Source organism: Canis lupus, chromosome 1, assembly GCF_048164855.1.
Source record: "Canis lupus baileyi chromosome 1, mCanLup2.hap1, whole genome shotgun sequence".
Classification (NCBI taxonomy): Eukaryota; Metazoa; Chordata; class Mammalia; order Carnivora; family Canidae; genus Canis; species Canis lupus.
This window is the reverse complement of record NC_132838.1, coordinates 118,705,034-118,724,943: the sequence shown is the minus strand read 5'-3', so window position 1 is coordinate 118,724,943 and position 19,910 is coordinate 118,705,034. Positions and strand designations below refer to the sequence as shown.

Below are 19,910 nucleotides of genomic sequence, written 5' to 3'. Positions count from 1 at the left end.
GCATGTGCACATCCCTGGGCATGTGCATGGCCTTCTAGATTCCCAGGAATATGTTGGAGCTTTTCAAAGCCCCTATGAACATATAATTCCCTTGCTTTTCTTTGTATACCTCTGGCTTGCCTATTATTTGCCCCAATATTACTCACTGCCTTAAGCAGCTGAAATGTTAAAACAATTGCCATTGATTGTTTTCCACAAACATTCCCAGGGAAAAGGCTTTGTGGTGGGCTTCCAGTAAGGTCAAATAAAGACAGTCATGTGAGTGAGGTCTTACAAGGAACCACCAGATGAGTCAAATCTTGGGAATGGGGCTTTTGAAGAAGCTCCAACTACATCTGCCCCCTCCAGTGCCTGCCAGACTGGTGGTTCTCACCACAAAAGCAAGCTGTTAGTTGTCAAAGTTACCATGGAGTGAGGAAGGAGGAATGGAAATAAATCAACTTAAACCACAACACTCATTGTTTTTACTGAGATTCAGCCACTTTTCAAAAATAAATATTCTGCAAGCCTTCAGAGTTCTCAGAAAATTGATTCTGACAATTTTTGCCAACATTCTCCTTGCTTTAAGGGAGGAGAGGCTTTTGGGTGTCCTTACTCTGCCATTTTTGCTGACATCACCCTCTACCACTTCAAGATGAAAGACAGAAGCCTTATCCCCACATAAGACCCTTTACCCCCCCTCACTTCTGTTGTGACTGTCATACCATTGCATTTACATACAATGAAAACCCCACCAGGTCATGTTATCCTTGTTGTTTTCAGCCATCATACACATCTTAGATAACTTAATGTGGCATATTTATCCACATATTTTCCATTTATGTTGCTCTTTCTTATTCCCAAAATTCCAAGTTTCCCTCCAAAAGTTTCATCATTTTCCCTCTGCCTAAAGAACTTTTAACATTAATTTAAAGCAGGTCTGCTGGTGATACCTTCTCTTGGTTTTCCTTCATCTAAGAAAGTTTCTATTTTATCTTCATTTGTGAAGGGCATTTTCTCTGGATATGGAATTCTGGTTTGACAGTTCTTCCCATTCAGCACTTTAAAAATGTTTCCACTGCCTCCTGTCCTCCATGGTAGCTAATAAATCTCTCAAATCATGGTTCCCCTATAGACAATTGTTTTTCGTCTGGCTACTCTTAGGATTTTTCTTTCTCTTTCTCTTTTGCTTGTAGAAGTTTGATTTTGATGTGTCTGGCTATAAATCTCTTTGAGTTTTTCCATTTGGGGTTCACTTGGTTTGAATCTGTAATTTTATATCCTTTACTAAATTTGGGGAAATTTCAGCCATTACTTCTGTTCCTTAAACCAGAAAGAAAGGGCTTCTCTTTCAGATATTTCTGTCTGCGCCAGGATGCAGTTTTAAAGATCAAGTTATCTTTGGGTCCCAGCCAGTAGAAAAGGAGGGAAAAGAAAGAAAAAATAAAGCCACCACTTGGATAGTTGTATTTCATGTTCTGGTTTCCTTCCCCAATATGCCTGCTACAATTTACTTTTTAGAGTCCTGTGATATCTGCTTTATGCATTCTTCTCAGGGTTTTTAGCTACATTCAGAGGGAAAGTAAGGTGGAATGTGTTTATCCCATCTTCACTTAAATCAGAATCTTCAATTCTCTCTTAACACCCTGAAGTCAGGCTTTGCCTCCACTGCTCTGCTGAAAGTACAAATGTCAAAAATACAACTGAATTTTTTATTCTGACCTTGATCTTATAATCTTTCTAAATTCGTGTATTGGTTCTAGTAATGTTTTTGTGGATTCCTTAGGATTTCCTATATGAACGATTATGTCATGTGAACATGAAAATAATTTTACTTTTTCTTCTTTAGATCTTCATGACATTTGTTTCTTTTTATTGTCTTTTTTACCTTTAACTCTACCTAAAGCCTCCAGCTCACTGATGGATAACAGTGAGAACAGACAATTCATCTTTTTCTCAATTTTAGGAGAAAACTTTTCAATAGTTTACCATTAGGTATAATGTTGTTCCTCTTTATGAGACTGTTAGAGTTACTTTCTAATCTTAATTTGTTGAGGTTTTTTGTTTGCCTGTTTGTTTCAGGAGTAGAATTTAGTGATTTATCACTTACATATAACACCCAGGGCTCATCACACCATGTGCCCTCCTTAATACCCAACACCTATTTAGCCCATCCCTCACCCACCTCCCTCCACAACCCTCAATTTGTTCTCTATAGTGAAGAGTCTCTCATGGTTTGCCTCTCCCCCTCTCCTTCTCTCTTTTTTCCCTTCCCACATGTCCATCTGTTGTTTCCTAAATTCTACATATGAGTGAAATCACAAGATAGTTGTCTTTCTCGGACTTGTTTTGCTTAACATATACACTCTAGCTCCAACTCTGTCACTGCAAATGGCAAGATTTCATTCTTTTTAATGGCTGAGTAATATTCCAGTGTGTGTGTATGTGTGTGTGTGTGTGTGTGTGTGTGTGTATATATACACATATATCACATCTTTATCCATTATCAATTAATGGACATTTGAGCACTTTCCATAGTTTGGCTATTGTTGATGTTGCTATACACATTGGAGTACATGTGCCCCTTTTAAGCTGCATTTTTTTTTAATCATTTGGATAAGTATCTAGTAGTCCAATTGCTGGATCATAGGGTAGTTCTATCTTTAACTTTTTGAGGAATCTTCAGACTGTTTTGCAGAGTGTCTGCACTAGTCTCCATTCCCACCAACAGTGGAAGAGAGTTCTCCTTTCTCCACATCCTTGCCAACATCTATTTTTTCCTGTGTTGTTAATTTTAGCCATTCTGACAGGTGTGAAGTCATTTCTCATAGTGGCTTTGATCTGTATTTCCCTGATGATGAGTGATGTTGAGCATCTTTTCATGTCTGTTAGCCATCTGGATGTCTTCTTTGGAAAAATGTCTTTTCATGTCTTCTGCTCATTTCTTAACTGGATTATTTGGGTTTTAGGTGTTAAGTTTGATAAGTTTTTTATAGATTTTGGATACTAACCCTTTATCAGATATGTCACTTGCAAATATCTTCTCCCATTCCATAAGCTGCCTTTTCGTTTTGTTGTTTCCTTTGTTTTGCAAAAGGTTTTTATCTTAACGAAGTCCCAATACTTCATTTTTAACTTTTGTTTCCCTTGCCTTTGGAGATATATCTAATAAGTTGCTATGGCCAACATCAAAGAGGTTACTGCCTGTGTTCTCTTCTAGGATTTTGATGGATTCCTGTCTCACACTTAGGTCTTTTAACCATTTTGAGTTTATTTTTGTGTGTGGTGTAAGAAAGTAGTCCAGTTTCATTCTTTGGCATGTGGAGGTCCAGTTTTCCCAACACTATTGAAGAAACTATCTTTTTTTCCATTGGATATTCTTTCATGCTTTGTCAAAGATTAGTTGACCATATGGTTGTGGGCCCATTTCTAGGTTTTCTATTCTGTTCCATTAATCTACGTATGTGTTTTTGTGCCAGCATCATACTGTCTTGACAACTATAACTTTGTAATATAGCTTGAAGTCCAGAATTATGATGCCTTCAAGTTTGTTTTGCTTTTTCAGGATTGCTTTGGCTATTCAGGATCTTTTGTGTTTCCATACAAAAATCTTGAATTAATTTAGAAATGGACCAAATGCTTTTTGGTGTCTATTGAGATTATCAAATGATTTTTCCTCTTTCTGTAAATCTGATGAAGCACATTGATTAATTTTCAAATGGTAAATAAACCTTGTACTCTTGGTATAAATTCTACTTGATCTGATGCATTTGAGTAAGTTCTCTTTTTTCCTCTGGTTCTTCTATTCCATTTAACCTCAATTCTTCTGATTTGCTTTTTCCACCCACATAATTGAGATCAAAATTTAGTGAGTTATGTAATGTACTAACATGACAAAGATCAAAGTCATAATTTATAAGAAGAAATCATATTTATGTTAAATATACAAGGATTGGTTATCATACTTTACAAGATATTAACAATCTCTTAAAGATATCTAAAAACTATACTCATTCTGCTACAGTCCAGAAAGTGGCAATAAACTGAGGGTTTTGAAATTGATTCTGAGAATGGTTACACCCAAAATACAAAATTATGAGCAATACTAACCCTAATAGTAAGGCAAGGTCTGACCTCAAACCCAGAATAAAACATTGGTATCAGAAAATTCTAGGTCATGATGCTACTGAAATTATTACAATTAATTAATAAACCAAAACTAAAATGAAATAGACTTAATGTAAGAGGGGGAAAAGGACAAAAACATGAAGACAAAAGATGCTTCCTTTACTTTAATTATGGGTATATGGCACTGAATCAGGCTTTTTAGTCCTAAAACACTGTAACATGATCACTTCCAAACAAAACAAAACACACAAAAATACTAATGTGAATTTTTATCATTCTAAAAATCCTATTGGCTTTCCCCTTTCCCTCATAAGAATCCTGAGAGCTTGCTGCTCCCTCATGTGACTTTGCACAGCCAATACCTCTAATATGAAGAAGAGCCAAGAATTTATCACTAGAGAATGAAATGAGTCATTCTATATAGAATGGGTCCTTAGAGGGTTCTTCTAAGCCCCAATCAAAAAGCACCAGAGATGGATGGGGTCCAAGCTGTGAAAACAGACAAAAGGAAGAGGAAAATAAGATATAAGTGTTAACAGCATGGTTTTGTAATTTCCCCATATCCCTGCTTAAAAAGGAGATTAAGTAGTATAGCAAAAGACCAAACTCATGGATGACATCATCAACAAAACAAGGCCACAAAGAATTCTCAACAATATAATACAGGTGGGCAGGGACAACCACTGGCAGAAGTAAGACCTACAAGAAAATGAAAGCAGGCCAGAAATAGAAAAAACCCAGATTCTAAGTGCTGGGCAAATGAGAGATTGACACTTAGTGGTCAGTTCTGAAAGGAGGGGCTCCCACTCAGGTGTGGATCTAGGCACAACAGGTAAAACTGGGAGGCGCCTCATGGTGAGAGGGATGCCACTACAGGAAGGCCAAAAGGTGCTAGGCAGCTGACCATCAAGACTCTTAGGGGATCCCTGGGTGGCGCAGCGGTTTAGTGCCTGCCTTTGGCCCAGGGCGCGATCCTGGAGACCCAGGATCGAATCCCACGTCGGGCTCCTGGTGCATGGAGCCTGCTTCTCCCTCTGCCTATGTCTCTGCCTCTCTCTCTCTCTCTCTCTGTGTGTGTGACTATCATAAAAAAAAAAAAAAAAAGACTCTTAGGAGCACACAGTGGGCTTCCTTCCAGAAAGGCAGAGCCCAGACTGAGGATTGAGGAGAAACAGCTGGAAGTAGAGCCTAAGTCCATCTGGGCAGGACACCTGGGCATGAAAGAGAAAAAATACTAGAGGGAGAGGGGACAAGAAGAAGCAAATATCACAAAACACTGAAGAGAAGAATGCACAAAACCCACTAAATACTTTGTGATAGAATCAGAAAGGAGAGGAAGACATTCTGGCCAACCCCCACCCCCTACAGACGAACTTCTTTCTAAAAATACAACTTCAGGGGTAACTCCGTGGCTCAGTCAGTTAAGCCACAGACTCTTGATTTTGGCACAGGTCATAATCTTGGGGTGGTGAGATAGAGCCCTCCATCAGCTCTGCACTCAGCAGAGTCTGCTTCTCTCCCTCTCCCTCCACCCCTCACCCAACACGTATATGCGCTCTCTTTCTTTCTCTCTTCCAGTAAATAAATCTTTAAATAGATAGATAAAAACACAACTTCAGCAACAGAAATGATGATAGTCAATCCTCCACCCAAAAATACGAAAAGAGAGAGAAAAATGGTTCCCATGACATATATTCAGAAAATAAATACTCCCCAGAATAATATAAGTACAAAGCAGATGAAAACAGTGAGCTCATATTTCCCAGTAAGTTAAATGAAATGAGGAAAATAGTAGAAGCTATGAAAGAACAACAGAAATGAGAAGATCAGAAATGAGATGGCTCAACATGAAGCATGTATGAAAGGAGCTGATAGAGCTCAGAAACAAATCTAAACAAAAGAAAAAAAAAAAAACTCAGGAGTGAAGACTAAACCTGAAGGAATGATTAGAAACCACAGGAAGCATGGTAAGAGTCTAAACTTATGAAAATAAGGGAAAAGGGGGGAAACTAAAACAAATGCAGAAAGGAATAAAAAGCGTAAGAGAAAAAAGACATAGAAGACAAGCAAAAAAAAAAAAAAAAGTGCCAACATATGCATGAGAAGAGAATCAATGCAATGGAAGTGAAAAAATACTTGTAAAAAAAAAAATATTCCCTAAAATAAAAGGAGATTTGAACCTTCATATTTATAAGACACACCAAATACCTGGGAAAATCAACCCAGAATGGTCAACACTGAGACATATTCTAGTTAAACAATGAAATTATAAAGAAGAGGGGGAAAGATTTTCAGCATTTAGGCAAAAAGATGGAATGACTTTTAAGAAAAGTAAATTAACTTGGCGCCAAACTTTTCAAGAGCAACCTTCAAAGCCAGAACATAAGAGTAGCATATTTCAGATCCTCCAGGAAAGATCCTGTTCACCAAAGATTATATCCTGAATACCTTTCAAGTATAAAGTCACAGACCAATTTCTTACAAGCATATGAGATATCAGATATCGGCTCTTCCATCTTCATCTTCCTCCTTCCCTTCCTGAACAATTCAGTGCTAACTCGGCCAGCAGGTAGAAGAAAACAAGGTAGTCACTTGCACAGGGGGCGGGGATGAGGGCAGGGAGCAGCCACAATGGCCTAAAGTGGGTTGAGGAAGGCATTCACAAAGGAGGGCACTTAGCAGAGCCTGAGTGGGAAGAGGAAAACATCGACACAAAGGAGGTATGCCATGGAGTATTGGGGCACAAGGGGGATAAAGCCTGACATAGAAACTCAGAATCCCAATGGGATGAAAAGAACAATCTGCTTGGAGTGCCAAAGCCCAAGCAGGGGAAGGGGGCATCAGTGTGAGTAGAGAGAAGGTGGGGAGGCATCCCAATGTAGGGAGTCAGAGGCCAAGTATGATGAATGGGGCACAGAGGGTAAACGCCTAAGTGGGGTGAGAGGCATCCACATGGGGCCATCCTGAAATGGGGAGTGAGACCCCAAGCAGAATAAGGATAGTGTCCATGCAAGGGGTGAATGTGGCAGCCAAGCTGGGGCATCTGTTACTTGCAGGAGAGTCGAACAAGTTACTACATTAAGGATAATAGGAACCGGTTTCTCACTGTTGAAGAAAAGGGATACAAACATGGAAAAGGAGTAAAATAGAATGAACTTTGTAATACTGAATTGGTCTATTCTGGAGAAAGTTCCATGTACACTTGAGAAGAATGTGTATTCAGTTGTGTTTGGATGTACAGTTCTGTAAATATCTATGAAATCCATCTGGTCCTGTGTATCATTTAAAGCTGTTTTGGAGATGTTGTGCTTAGAGATCTGTCATTTGCAGAATGTGCCATGTTGAAGTCTCCCAATATTAGTGTATTATCTAAGTATGTCTTAACTTTGGTTATTAATTGATTGATATCCTTGGCAGCTCCCACATTAGGGGCATAAATATTCATGATTGTTATGTCCTCTTGTTGGATAGAACCTTTAAGTATGATTTAGTGGCCCTCTTCATCCCTTACTACAGTCTTTGGGATAAAACTTTAAATTATCTGATATAAGAATTGCTACCCCTGCTTTCTTTTGAGGACCATTTGAATGGTAATTTGTTCTCCAATTTTAGTCTCTTGTAGACAGCAAATAGATGGGTCTTGCTTTTTTATCCACTCTGAAACCCTGTGTCTTTTGATGGGATCATTAAGCCCATTCACGTTCAGAGTTACTATTGAAACATATGAATTTAGTGTCATCATAATACCTATTCAGTCCCTGCTTTTGTGGCTTATTTCTTTGGGCTTCCTCTTTCTTTTACAGGGTCCCCCTTAATATTTCTTGCAGAGCTGGTTTGGTGGTCACATATTCTTTCAGTTTCTGCCTATCTTGGAAGCTCTTTATCTCTCCTTCTATTCTGAATGAGAGCCTTGCTGGATAGTATTCTTGGCTGCATGTTCTTCTCATTTAGGACCCTGAATATATCCTGCCAGCACTTTCTGGCCTGCCAGGTCTCTGTGGAGAGGTCTGCTGTTAATCTAATAGTTTTCCCTATATAAGTTAGGGATCTCTTGTCTCTTGCTGCTTTAAGGATTTTCTCTCTATCCTTGGAATTTGCAAGTTTCACTATTAAATGTCAAGGTGTTGAACAGTGGTTTTTATTGATTTTAGGGGGACACCTCTCTATCTCCTGGATCTGAATGCCTATTTCCCTCCCCAAATTAGGGAAGTTCTCAGCTATGATTTGTTCAAATATGCTTTCTGGCCCTCTGGCCCTCTGGCCCTCTCGCCACCCTCTGGAACCCCAATTATACATAGATTTTTTTTTTCCTTCTGAGACTATCATTTATTTCCCTTAACTTTTCCTCATGGTCTTTTAATTGTTTTTCTATTTTTTCCTCAGCTTCCTTCCTTGCCATCAACTTGTCTTCTATGTCACTCACTCTTTCTTTTACCCCATTAACCCTCATCATTAGGACCTCCAGTTTGGATTGCATCTCATTTAACTGATTTTTAATTTCAGCCTGATTAGATCTAAATTCTGCAGTCATGAAGTCTCTTGATTCCTTTATGTTTTTTTCTAGAGCCACTGGTAGCTTTATAATTGTGCTTCTGAATTGGCTTTCTGACATCGAATTTCTGACATCCAAATTCTGTAACTCTGTGGCAGAGAGTACTGTTTCTGATTCTTTCTTTTGTGGGGAGTTCTTTTTCTAGTCATTTTACTCAGTGCAGAGTGGCTGTATGAGTGGGCTGCATCAAGAATATCAACCATGACCTAAATAAATTTCACCCTAGATGATTCTGCCGAGGTCAGAGACCAGAAATTGAAAACAAAGATCAGAACAAAATAAAACAAAAGGCCCACTAACGTGAAAAAAACAAATTTTAAAACAAAATTGTAAATAATAAAAGGCCAGGAATCCTAAAGAAGAAGAAAAAAAGAAAAAAGAAAAAAAGGAGAAGAAAAAAATGCGGGGGGGGGGGACTGGGAGATGGTGGTGGTGAAGAAGTTGTAGTGGAGGGAGAATGTAGTCTACTGAGGGGTGCTAGAGGGTGATCCTCTTGTTTCTGAGTATATTAAGTTTGTATGTTAGAAGATGCTCAGGCCCAAATTTATATAAACCAGAAATACTTGTAGAGGGCCCCAGCATTGACCTCCACAACATAAAGGAGATAAAAGAGGGGGGCAGAATGGGAATGAGGAATCTCACAGAATGAACCAGCACGGTATACCACTTGGTTCTGGGTGCCTACTGGTCAAGTTTTAGAAGGTATTAACTTCTGCCATAGTAGAATAAAATGAGGCAGAGAAAACAAAAAACACAAAACATATCTTGCGTATCTCCCAAAATTAAGTTGAGTCTGTTGAAGGGAATCTAGAAGTGGAAAATATATCTAGGACCTGTAATTGTAGGAATATGAAAGTCAAAAAGGAAGAATCTTAAAAATGAAGAGGTGGTAAAATATTGTAGTTAAGGTGGGAAAAGAGAAAAAAATGGGAAATTTACAGTCTGATATAAAAACGAGTTGTACTGGAGAAAGGAAGAAAAAAAAAAAAAACAAGGAGGAGTATCCTCTGGTTCTATACACTGTAAATCCCTCGACTTCCCCTGGAGCTTTCCAGCGCTGCTGGGCCAAGAACTTGCTCTTCCCCCGTCCTTCCAGCTGGTCTCTGGGGGAGGCACTGCTGTGCGGATTCTCAGGTGTGTGCACCCCTGCCAGGTGCCGGGCTCAGTGGGAGCTGTTGACCCCGTGAGGCCTCTGTCCCCTGGGGCCTCGCTCCATCCCAGGCACAGGGTGACACCAGGAGGAACAACCCCACTGGCCACCACCAGCTCCCCAGCCCTGGAGTCGCCTCCTGCAGTAACCACCGCAGCATCCAGTCCACCCTGGCCTGGATGCTCCGGAGCGGGAGGCACTGACCTGCACAGCTGGGGGGGCACCTGGCGGCAGGAGCGTCCCCTCTGTCCTGTGACCTCCCCATCTCCACCTGTCCCGGGGGAGCGCAGGATCGCGGGCTGTGTCCCCCGGCGCCCTAGGGTCCGGGGCCTGTGCTGCTGGAATCGTGCTCCCAAAGGCAGCAGGGTGCAGCCCCCTCAGCCCAGAGCCCCCCCGACCCACCGGCTTCTCCCCGAGGCCCCACCAGGTGCGCCCCAGCCCTTTCTCGACCTCGGCCAGCGGTGTGTGGGGCGCTCTCCCTCGGGCACACCTCCTCTGTTAGTGACCCCGGGCACCTGGAGGCCCCACTGCCCCCCCTCCCTGCAGTTTCCCCAGAGTTACCTGCTGAGGGTCTTTCCATCAGGGAAGAATCCAGTGCAGATTTTTAAAGTTCCCGCTTCTCCGATGCTGGGCTCTCCTGTCCCCAGGCTCCTGCTGACCCCCTTAGCCCAGCTCCTCATGAGGCCTCTCCCCCCAGTGGATTCTTCTTTATTTTTTTCGGCCTTCCTACCTTGTTAGAAGCAAAAACCCTTCTCTCTGTAGCGTTCCAGCTGTTCTCTCTTGAAATCTCAGGTCGAATTTGTAGGTTTTCAGGATGATTTGAAAGTTATCTAGGTAAGTTGGTGGGGACAGGTGACTTGGGGACCCTACTCCTCCACCATCTTGCCCCGCCCCCCTGTAATACTGACTTGGAATTGGAGGTATTGGTGTGATTCCAGTTAGATGCATAGGTATGTGATTGATTGATTGATTGATTGATTGATTGATGAATGATGGATGGGTGGATGGATGATAGACATAGATGCAAATGTGGGGCAAATCTGGGACAGTTTGAGCTTCAAGATAAATAATGATAATACTGGAGTATAATCTACCAAATGAAATAGGAAACCTTGAGTCTGCTATGAATGAATGAGTGAGTGGATGAATGAATGAATGAATTGAAAGTGTGAGGAGGAACAGAGTATTTACACAGTTTCAAAGTATATCCCCACAAAGTGCTAATTAACTGCAAAGAGGGAAAAGGTAACTTAACAGCAGAGAAGCCTGGCAAACATCACCTTAATTGAGTGATCACAGTGAATGCATCAGTAGTGGGACAAGTCAAAATTGTGTGACACCTGATAGGATGCACTGGGGACACAGCATCACTATTGTGTTATTCTTCCCAAAGATGTGCATCAGATAAAACCAACTTGAGTGACATTCTCTGTAAATTAACCGGTGTGTTATCTTGGAAAGTATTGAGGTCATCGAAGTCAAGGAGAGTCTGAGGAACTGTTCCAGATAGAAGCAAGGAAAGAGAAGTGATCACTTAAAGAAGTGCATGATCCTGGCTGGATCTTTTTGCTTTAAAAGATGTTATCAGAACACGCAGTGATGGGATGCCTGCGTGGCTCAGCAGTTGAACATCTGCCTTGGGCTCAGGGCCTGATCCCGGGGTGCTGGGATCGAGTCCCACATCAGGCTCCCTGCATGGAGCCTGCTTCTCCCTCTGCCTATGTCTCTGCTTCTCTGTCTGTGTGTCTCTCATGAATAAATAAATAAAATCTTTAAAAAAAAAAAGAATTCAGTGAAACTTTGAGTTGTGTCTGAGTATTAGATGTTAGTAATATGTCAACGCAATTTTCCCAGTATTGAGGTTATTGTAGGTGAGTATCTTTGTAGGAAATACACACTAAAGTATTCAGGGGTGATAAGGCATCATGTAAGCAACTTATTCTCAAATGATTTGTAGGGGAAAAACTTCTTGGTGTAGTACTCTAACTTTTCTGTAAGTCTGTGATTGTTTGAAAATAAATAAATATATAAACAAAGAAGATTCAGGGAATATTGTTCCCATGAGCCCTTCCTGAAGGCATCTACCAGAGAACAAACTTCAGACAGCTAAGAAATTTTTGGAGAGGGTTGAGAAAGGACCCTGTGGTGGGCCCTGAGCATATTTGAGGGTGAGGGTACCAGGACAGGATGAGACATTGACATACTTTATAATACAGATAAAATATAGCTACGAAAAAATATAAATATGAAAAATGAGAGGAGTGAGGGGTGCATATATATAAGAAGAAACTCAGGGCACCTGGGTGGCTCAGCGATTGAGCATCTGTCTTTGGCCCAGGGCGTGATCCTGGAGTCCCGGGATCAAATCCCACACTGGGCTCCCTGCATGGAGCCTGCTTCTCCCTCTGCCTATGTCTCTGCCTCTCTCTGTGTGTGTCTCTCATGAATAAATAAATAAAATCTTTAAAAAAGAAGAAGAAACTCACCAATTGCCATATTGGTGTTTACTATGAGTAAAATAATTTTGTTTTAAATCAGAGGCAGGAGTAAAGAGAAGAAATGGAAAAAGATTTATCACCTATTCCAAACACTACTTATGGTAGGGGACCTAATATACTGTACCAGAAAAGGGGATGGTATTGAAGGTATTATACAAAGGTATAACTATAATACTAACCATTAGGACAAAACTCCAAGTCTTTCTAAATATCTAAGGAAATATCAAGAAAGAGAGAGCAAGAGAAAGAGGAAAACTACAGAAAAACTCTACATATGCAAAGAGAAGGGCCACTGTCCTCAGGCAACACCCTTTTCAGCAGGTTGTGACAACCACTCAAGATCTGTTCAAATGCTCCCAAAACATGACTCAAAATGCTCCCAAAACATGACTCAAAATGGATCACCAAAAGCACCCACAAAAGTTTTCTTGAGAGAAATGATCCTACCTTTTCCCCCATGGCAGGCAACACACTCTAAGGTTTGTGATGATGGTCACGTCGCCAGGCTCCTGGACTCCGTAGCCTCAGCAGAATGGGAAGTTGAAAAGCACATACCTATGAAACAAAAAAAAAAAGAATAAACTTGAAAATACTGGTTAGACTGCTAATTACTTAGGTTTATTTAGCAAATCTGCTGCTTTTATACTTTCTGTTCGGGGCTTTAATATAAATCATTGCATAAAGTTGAAATTCTCTTTGAAGTATGAATTAATTACCTAAGGGAAGAAGAAGAGAAAATCATTTCCTTCCACATTTGAGCAACCAGTATGTTCTCTTCCCCCATGGTGACCTCAAGGGACAGGAGCTTCCCACGGTTTCTCTAAGGGACTGTCCTCATAGTGATGGGCTCACGTGCCATGATCCGGTGTGACCTCACAGCAGCGAAAGGCCTAGACACTCTTGTTCGTGCCTGCCCTTGGTCCCAGCTGAGCACAGACACACAACTGTTAGAGATAGAGATCTAACCTACATCCTTTTAGTCTGATGACACTTTGGGTCTGTCGCCAATAGCCAATGCCGTCAACTCTTCTCCTATTCCAGTTAAACCATCATCATAGCCCTACTCAGGCAGGTCCTCAGTTTAAGTCAACACAATTAGCATTGATCTAACATGTGCCTAATGTCAAGCCCTGGGGCAGGCACAGGAGACACAGGACCATCTAAGACACTGTTCCTGCCCATGAACAGCACAGCACAGTCTGAGACAGACACGAAAAACACATGACCGTACATACTACAACAAAGCACCTGGACAGACATGACTTAATGAGACAGAAAGCACAGAGCAGGAAGGTGCCAGCTCTGCTAGAGTGATTCAAAGATGCTCTGGACAGAAAGGAAGAGTCCCACTGGATATTCAAGAATGAATATGAATTTGCTAGAGACTTGAGGGTACAGGGATGTCAAGGAAGAGCACATGAAAAATCAAGAAGGCAAGAAAGAGCATGGCATGTTCCAGATCTTCAAGTAGGGCAGGATGACCAAAGCATATGCAGTACATGTGGGGAGGAGATGAGACTGGGGGCTGGCTGGGGGACTAGCAGAGGCCAGATCCAACATGGCCCTGGGTTCTGTGCCAAGGAGTTTAGGCTTCACTCCAAGGCAGTGGCCCAGAGGAGGCAGGAGTACGCTGTGCTCAGAGTGGTTTCAGAGAGGCCACTCTGTTGGTTGAATGAAGGAAAGCAAGACCAGAGAAAGAGACTGATCAGGAGATTCCCACAGGACAGCAGAGCAGTTAGACAGACAAGTCGGCCCTGCGAGGTACAGACCTGGGTTAAATGCAAGCTCCTCACATCAAAATGCAAGACTTTCCCTTGACCTCCTTCTAGTCCTCCCCACCGCAGGACTAGCTTTCCTGGCCTGTGACCTGCGTTGGAGCAGAAGGCCCCACACTTTGGAGGGCTCTGTGCTTGGCTTACTGCTTTGCTATCCCACTCCTTATTTAACTCTTGTTAAATCTTAATAAGATTTTTTTTTAAAGATTTATTTGTTTATGATAGACAGAGAGAGAGAGAGGCAGAGACACAGGAGGAAGGAGAAGCAGGCTCCATGCCGGGAGCCTGACGTGGGACTTGATCCCGGGACTCCAGGATGGCGCCCTGGGCCAAAGGCAGGCGCCAAACCACTGAGCCACTCAGGGATCCCCAAATCTTAATAAGATTTAAACAAAGGGCCCTGTATGTTCATTTTGCACTGGGCCCTACAAATTATGTCGCTGGTTTTGTTCACTTCTGAGGGTAATAATAGCACCTATTGTGACCAGAGTGTTATTGGGAAAATTAAATGAGCAAATACAGGTAGAAAAAAAACTGTCTGGCACTAAATCCTCCATAAAATGGAAGATATTCTTATTACTATTATTATTATTATTATTATTATTATTATATCCTTAAGAAGAAGAGGAGGGGTCTATATAATAAGGGGCCAGGAGAGAAGATGGAGGAGAAGGAAAGCAGAGGGCAGAATGGGTAGGACATCTCTCCAGAGGGTGGAGAAGGTGCATGGGAAGGATGCAGGAAGGCCAGCTGGGCAAGGCGCCCTCGCCTAGGCCAAGACTGGCAGCAGCTTTAATAAAATGGAAAAAAAAAACTTGCAAATATCCACAAGGCTCTATACTCAGGCACACCTTTTAACATTCATATCCAGATCCAACCCTTTCCTAAAAAATGAAGGCTCATTGCTACTTCTATGCAGGTTTTAGCAATTTCAGAATGTAGTACAAGAGGACTAAAGTGTAGTATGTGGCATGTGGTCCTCAGAAGTCCAAGTTCAGGGTGTGGAAGCCAAGAATTCAATGTCTTGAGAAAAGAGAGCACATGGGATCAGCAAACTACCCAAGCTCTAGACAAAGTCATCCGTGACAACTAAAAGCCAGAAATTTAAAGGCCAAGTGAGTGTTAAGAAATAGTACCAAGTCAAATAAAAGTATTAAGTTGAGCCACCTGAAATTGCTCTACCTATAGTCAAATAGCAGCAATGTCACACAGTTCAACCCAACATTTCCCTAAAAATACAGGCAGCCTAGTGTTGCCTAGGGAGGCCTGGGTGGCTCAGTGGTTGAGTGTCTGCCTTCAGCTCAGGGTGTGATCCTAGGGTTTGGGATCGAGTCCCACATCAGGCTCCCTGTGAGGAGGCTGCTTCTCCCTCTGCTTATGTCTCTGCCTCTCTCTCTGTGTCTCATGAATAAATAAATAAATAAATAAATAAATAAATAAATAAATAAATAAATAAATAAAGGCAGCACCAAACCAAAACATGACAGTAGGCAAAGAACATTATGCCAAAAGAAAGAAAGAAAGAGAGAGAGAGAGAGAGAGAAAGAGAGAGAGAGAGAGATAGAAAGAAAGAAAGAAAGAAAGAAAGAAAGAAAGAAAGAAAGAAAGAAAGGAAGGAAGGAAGGAAGGAAGGAAGGAAGGAAGGAAGGAAGGAAGGAAGATTGGGCATCTCTTAAAAAAAACGTACTACTGATCACCCTTAGGGTCAGAGAAAAATAAATATTAATTTTCTTAATGTAATAATTCACGAAGAAAGCAAACATTTTACCAGAAGACATGGCCAGAATGGGACCAGAGATCGAGTAAGTGAGCAAACATCTTGGCAAAAACTATAGCTGAAGAAAATAGGTATGGGTGAAGAAACAAACACTATAATAAAACTAATTTTATGTTTGAACTACAGGCATATCATAGCACATGTTCAAGAATACCCCAAAAATGGCAGTTTATTAAAACATGAACTCGGCTTGATAAAAAAGCAAATTAGTGACTGGGTAATTCCTCTATTTATTATTTATTGAGCTAATAACAAACGCACAAAGAAATGAGACAGAAGGCTTTAAAACCTATTGGAACCCTCTTTGTGGAACCGGGCCAATCAGATCTTCCAGGCAGTTCTAACTCGTGATATAAAAGGCCCTCTAGAGCATTCGGATGGGCTTTTTAAAAAATATACACAGCTGCTTGACACCAGGATGCCACTATGGGGTAGGTTAAATGGCTACCAACAGATACAAGGCCTCCAGCACTTTTTAATTCTTTAATTTTTTCCATTCTCATTCTAATGATATCCTTAAAATGGGATGGGGGTTGTGGGGTGGTTTGGATTCCCCTCTCCCCCAAGAGCATTACAAAGACTGAGGACTACAGTTAAGGTCTCAAAATATAAGAAAATCAAAGGTTAACAAATAACCAAAGGGTTCAGATGATTGTGGTCTGTTCTCCGAGCTCCTCTTAATCTAGCAGAAGCATTCCACACAGTGATTTTCCCTTCTGCTTAGAGTACTGTCTTCGTGTGGCTTCGGGTTCACCTTCGTCTCTGGGTGTCATTTCTGTTTTCACTGGTCTCCACCTCTGTTCCCCCTGCTGGATTCCTTTCTCTCCCCCTTCCCAGATTCTGTTACAGTCCCTCAGAGCTCAGTCTGAAAACCTCTTCTCATCTCTCTCTATGCACCTGGAGAATCTTCCATGCCTGGGGCTTTAAACAGGACCCTAAAATGTAGCTCTACAGCCCCTACTGCTCCCCCCCAAAGCTCCCAGCATGCATAGCAAGCTTCCCCGTCCACATTTCTACTAGCACAGCTAACAGGTATTTCAAACTTAATATGGCCGTAACAACTCTAGATACCCCCCCCATAATCCCCTTAATGTCCAGTCTTCTCCAGTTGAACAGCGAGACTACAAACTAGGAGTCATTCTCTCCCACAGCCCACAGCCAATCTATCATCAGACTTTGTGAAGTCTGCCTGCAGAGGGTATTCTGAATTGCACCATTGATCTCCATCTCACCGGTACCACCCCCTTCCCCCCCAAGGGACTCTCGTCTTGCCCCCAGATGATCACAGTAGCCTTGCACCTGTCCCCCCCTTGCACCTGTCCCACTTGCCACTCCCAGGTTACCTTTTCATTATTCAGATCAGAGCATTCTCCTAGTCTCATGGCCCAGCCCCACCCTTGGAACAAAGTGCAAACTCTACTTCTAAACATGGAAGCATAAGTTGATACAGTTACATGGAGAACAATCTGGCAATATCTAGTACACACCTGAAGACCAGGACACCTTCTGAGCTAACAATTTTAAATCCTCGCAGTCCCCCCAGAAAAACTCTTGCAAAGATTCTGTTCACTGCAGAAGTGTTTCTGAGAATAAAAAATATATAAAATATATCATTGTCCCTCAGTTGGAAAAATTGAAAAAGAAGTTGGGATTTTTTTTTTCACTTGATAAAATGCTATATACTGGGGCACCTGGGTGGCTCAGTCAGTTAAGTGTCTGACTCTTGGTCTCAGCTCAGGTCATGATCTCAGTGAGATCCCAGGGTCCTGGGATCAAGTCCCACATCGGGCTCCCCGCAGGGAGCCTGCTTCTCCCTCTGCCTGTGTTTCTGCCTCTCTCTATACATGCCTCTCATGAATATATAAATAAAATCTTTATTTAAAAAAAAGAATATTTAAGATCTCCTTGCTTAGCAGCTACCAGGGAGATAATAGAGTATTATTCATTATAAGCACCATGGGCTACATTAGATAACTGAGCTTGTTAACTTATAACTGGAAATTTGTACCCTTTGACCAATAATTTCCCATTTCCTCCAACCCTCACCCAGCCCTTGGTAACCACTATTTTACTCTCTGTTTCTCTGAGTTTGGCTTTTTTAGATCCCACATATAAAAGAGTACATTCAGTACTTGTCTTTCTCTATCTGACTTAGTTCACTAGCATAGCACAGTGCCCTCAAGGTTCCCCCAAGTTGAAACAAATGGCAGGATTTCCTTCTTTCTCAGGCTGAATAATATACCAATGTTCCAAGGTGTATGAGTGTATTGAATTGTATGAATAATATTCCATTGTGTATATGGAATATATATGTACATATGTGTATATATACACATAATGGATTATATATTTATTATATATAATATGCCACAGAACTGTACACTTAAACATGGTGAAAATCATCAATTTTATATTACATATATTTTACTCCGATTTTTAAAAACTCATGAACAATAATAGAAATATTGATATTTTCTATCAATAATGTTTATATAACATCCATAATACTCATAAACATCCTAATTCAGGACACATTATTTAAGTGGCAAAAATACATTAAAATTTTGTCACAGAAATTAATGTCTGGATTCAAATTATTTTTTTAAAAGATTTTATTTATTTATTCATGAAAGACAGAGAGAGAGAGGCAAAGACACAGGCAGAGAGAGAAGCAGGAGCCCGGCGTGGGACTCGATGCCAGGACTCCGGGATCACGCCCTGAGACAAAGGCAGACACTTAACCACTGAGCTACCCATGCATCCCTGGATTCAAATTATTTTAAGAGAAATAAAAGTAATATAAATACCCCAAAGAACTTCTGGTTCATGATAATGAATTAGATTCCATATAAATATATCAGAAGAAATATATATTCTTCTATCTAGAAATATTATACTCTTCTGAATATAGCAGAAGAAAACACACAAAACACAAGTTGAATGAAACATTAAGACAGAGAAGGTGGCATTTAAAAATTTTGAAAATTTGCAGACATTTTGGCAGATATAAAGCAAATAAGTAAAATTTAACTCGTTAATTGATTAACTGATTAATTAATTTAAAAAGCAAACCAGAGACACCTGGGTGGCTCAGTGAGTGTCACTGAAGTGTCACTCTCAGTGAGTGCCTTCAGTTCAGGGCATGATTCCAGAGTCCTGGGATCGAGTCCTGCATCAGGCTCCCTGCATGAGGCCGGCTTCTCCCTCTGCCTATGTCTCTGCCTCTCTCTGTGTCTCTCATGGATAAATAAATAAAATCTTTAAAAATGAAAAAAATAAAAAGCAAACCAATGTACCCTGAAACTAATAATACATTATATATTAACTAAATTGAATTTAAATAAGAATTAACAAAAATAAAAAAGCCAACCCATGTAGAACAGCATATGGCCTGCACTCCAGCAGGAAGATGAAGTGGTAAGATGTGGGAGTTTTCCTGTGGTTCCCAGTTGAGACATGACATGAACTGAGGCCCCAGTCATGCTGGCTAATTGGGATACTACCTCCAGAATTAGAGACCAGTTATCCTGCTCCTCTCTCCCACAGAAGGAGCACTCTGCTATAGCATTTGCCCCTTGCTGGAGCCCAGCTAGTGGTTTTCTTAAAAGACTAAGATTTTCTGTTTCATTGGAATGCCAGGAAAAAAAATTTATCCAAAATGCTGACATATGCCACAACATGGATGAACCTTAAAGACATATGCTGAGTGAAATAAATGGACAAATATTGTATGGTTCCGCTTATATGCAGCACCTACAGCACTAAATTCATGGAAACAGAAAGTAGAAGGGTGGTTGCCAGGGGCTTGGGTAAGGAGGCAATGGGGAGTTATTGTTTAGTGAGCACAGAGTTTCTACTGGAAAGAAGAAAAAAAAAATCTGAAGATGAATGGTGGTGATGGTTGAACACCAATGTGAACATCCTTAATGCCACTAACCTAGACACTTAAAATAGCTAAAATGACAAATTTTATGCTATGCCTGTTTTATCACAATAATAAAAATTAAAATCCAAAACTATATGATGTTTCAAAAAATAGAAAAAAATAGAA

At 41.0% G+C, this 19,910-nt stretch overlaps 1 long non-coding RNA gene across 13 annotated transcripts in view; it reads right to left on the bottom strand.

Moving 5' to 3' along the window:
• LOC140607452 (uncharacterized) overlaps positions 1-19,910 on the bottom strand; it is a 298,278-nt gene that overhangs the window by 179,659 nt on the left and 98,709 nt on the right. For 12 of the 13 annotated variants that reach the window (XR_012009469.1, XR_012009475.1, XR_012009463.1 and 9 more), the window contains exon 6: positions 12,755-12,862. This is a non-coding gene — a long non-coding RNA (uncharacterized lncRNA). Of the gene's footprint in view, positions 1-10,539; positions 10,640-12,754; positions 12,863-19,910 lie in introns of all 13 variants that reach the window. The other variant, XR_012009477.1, reaches the window with a different exon arrangement.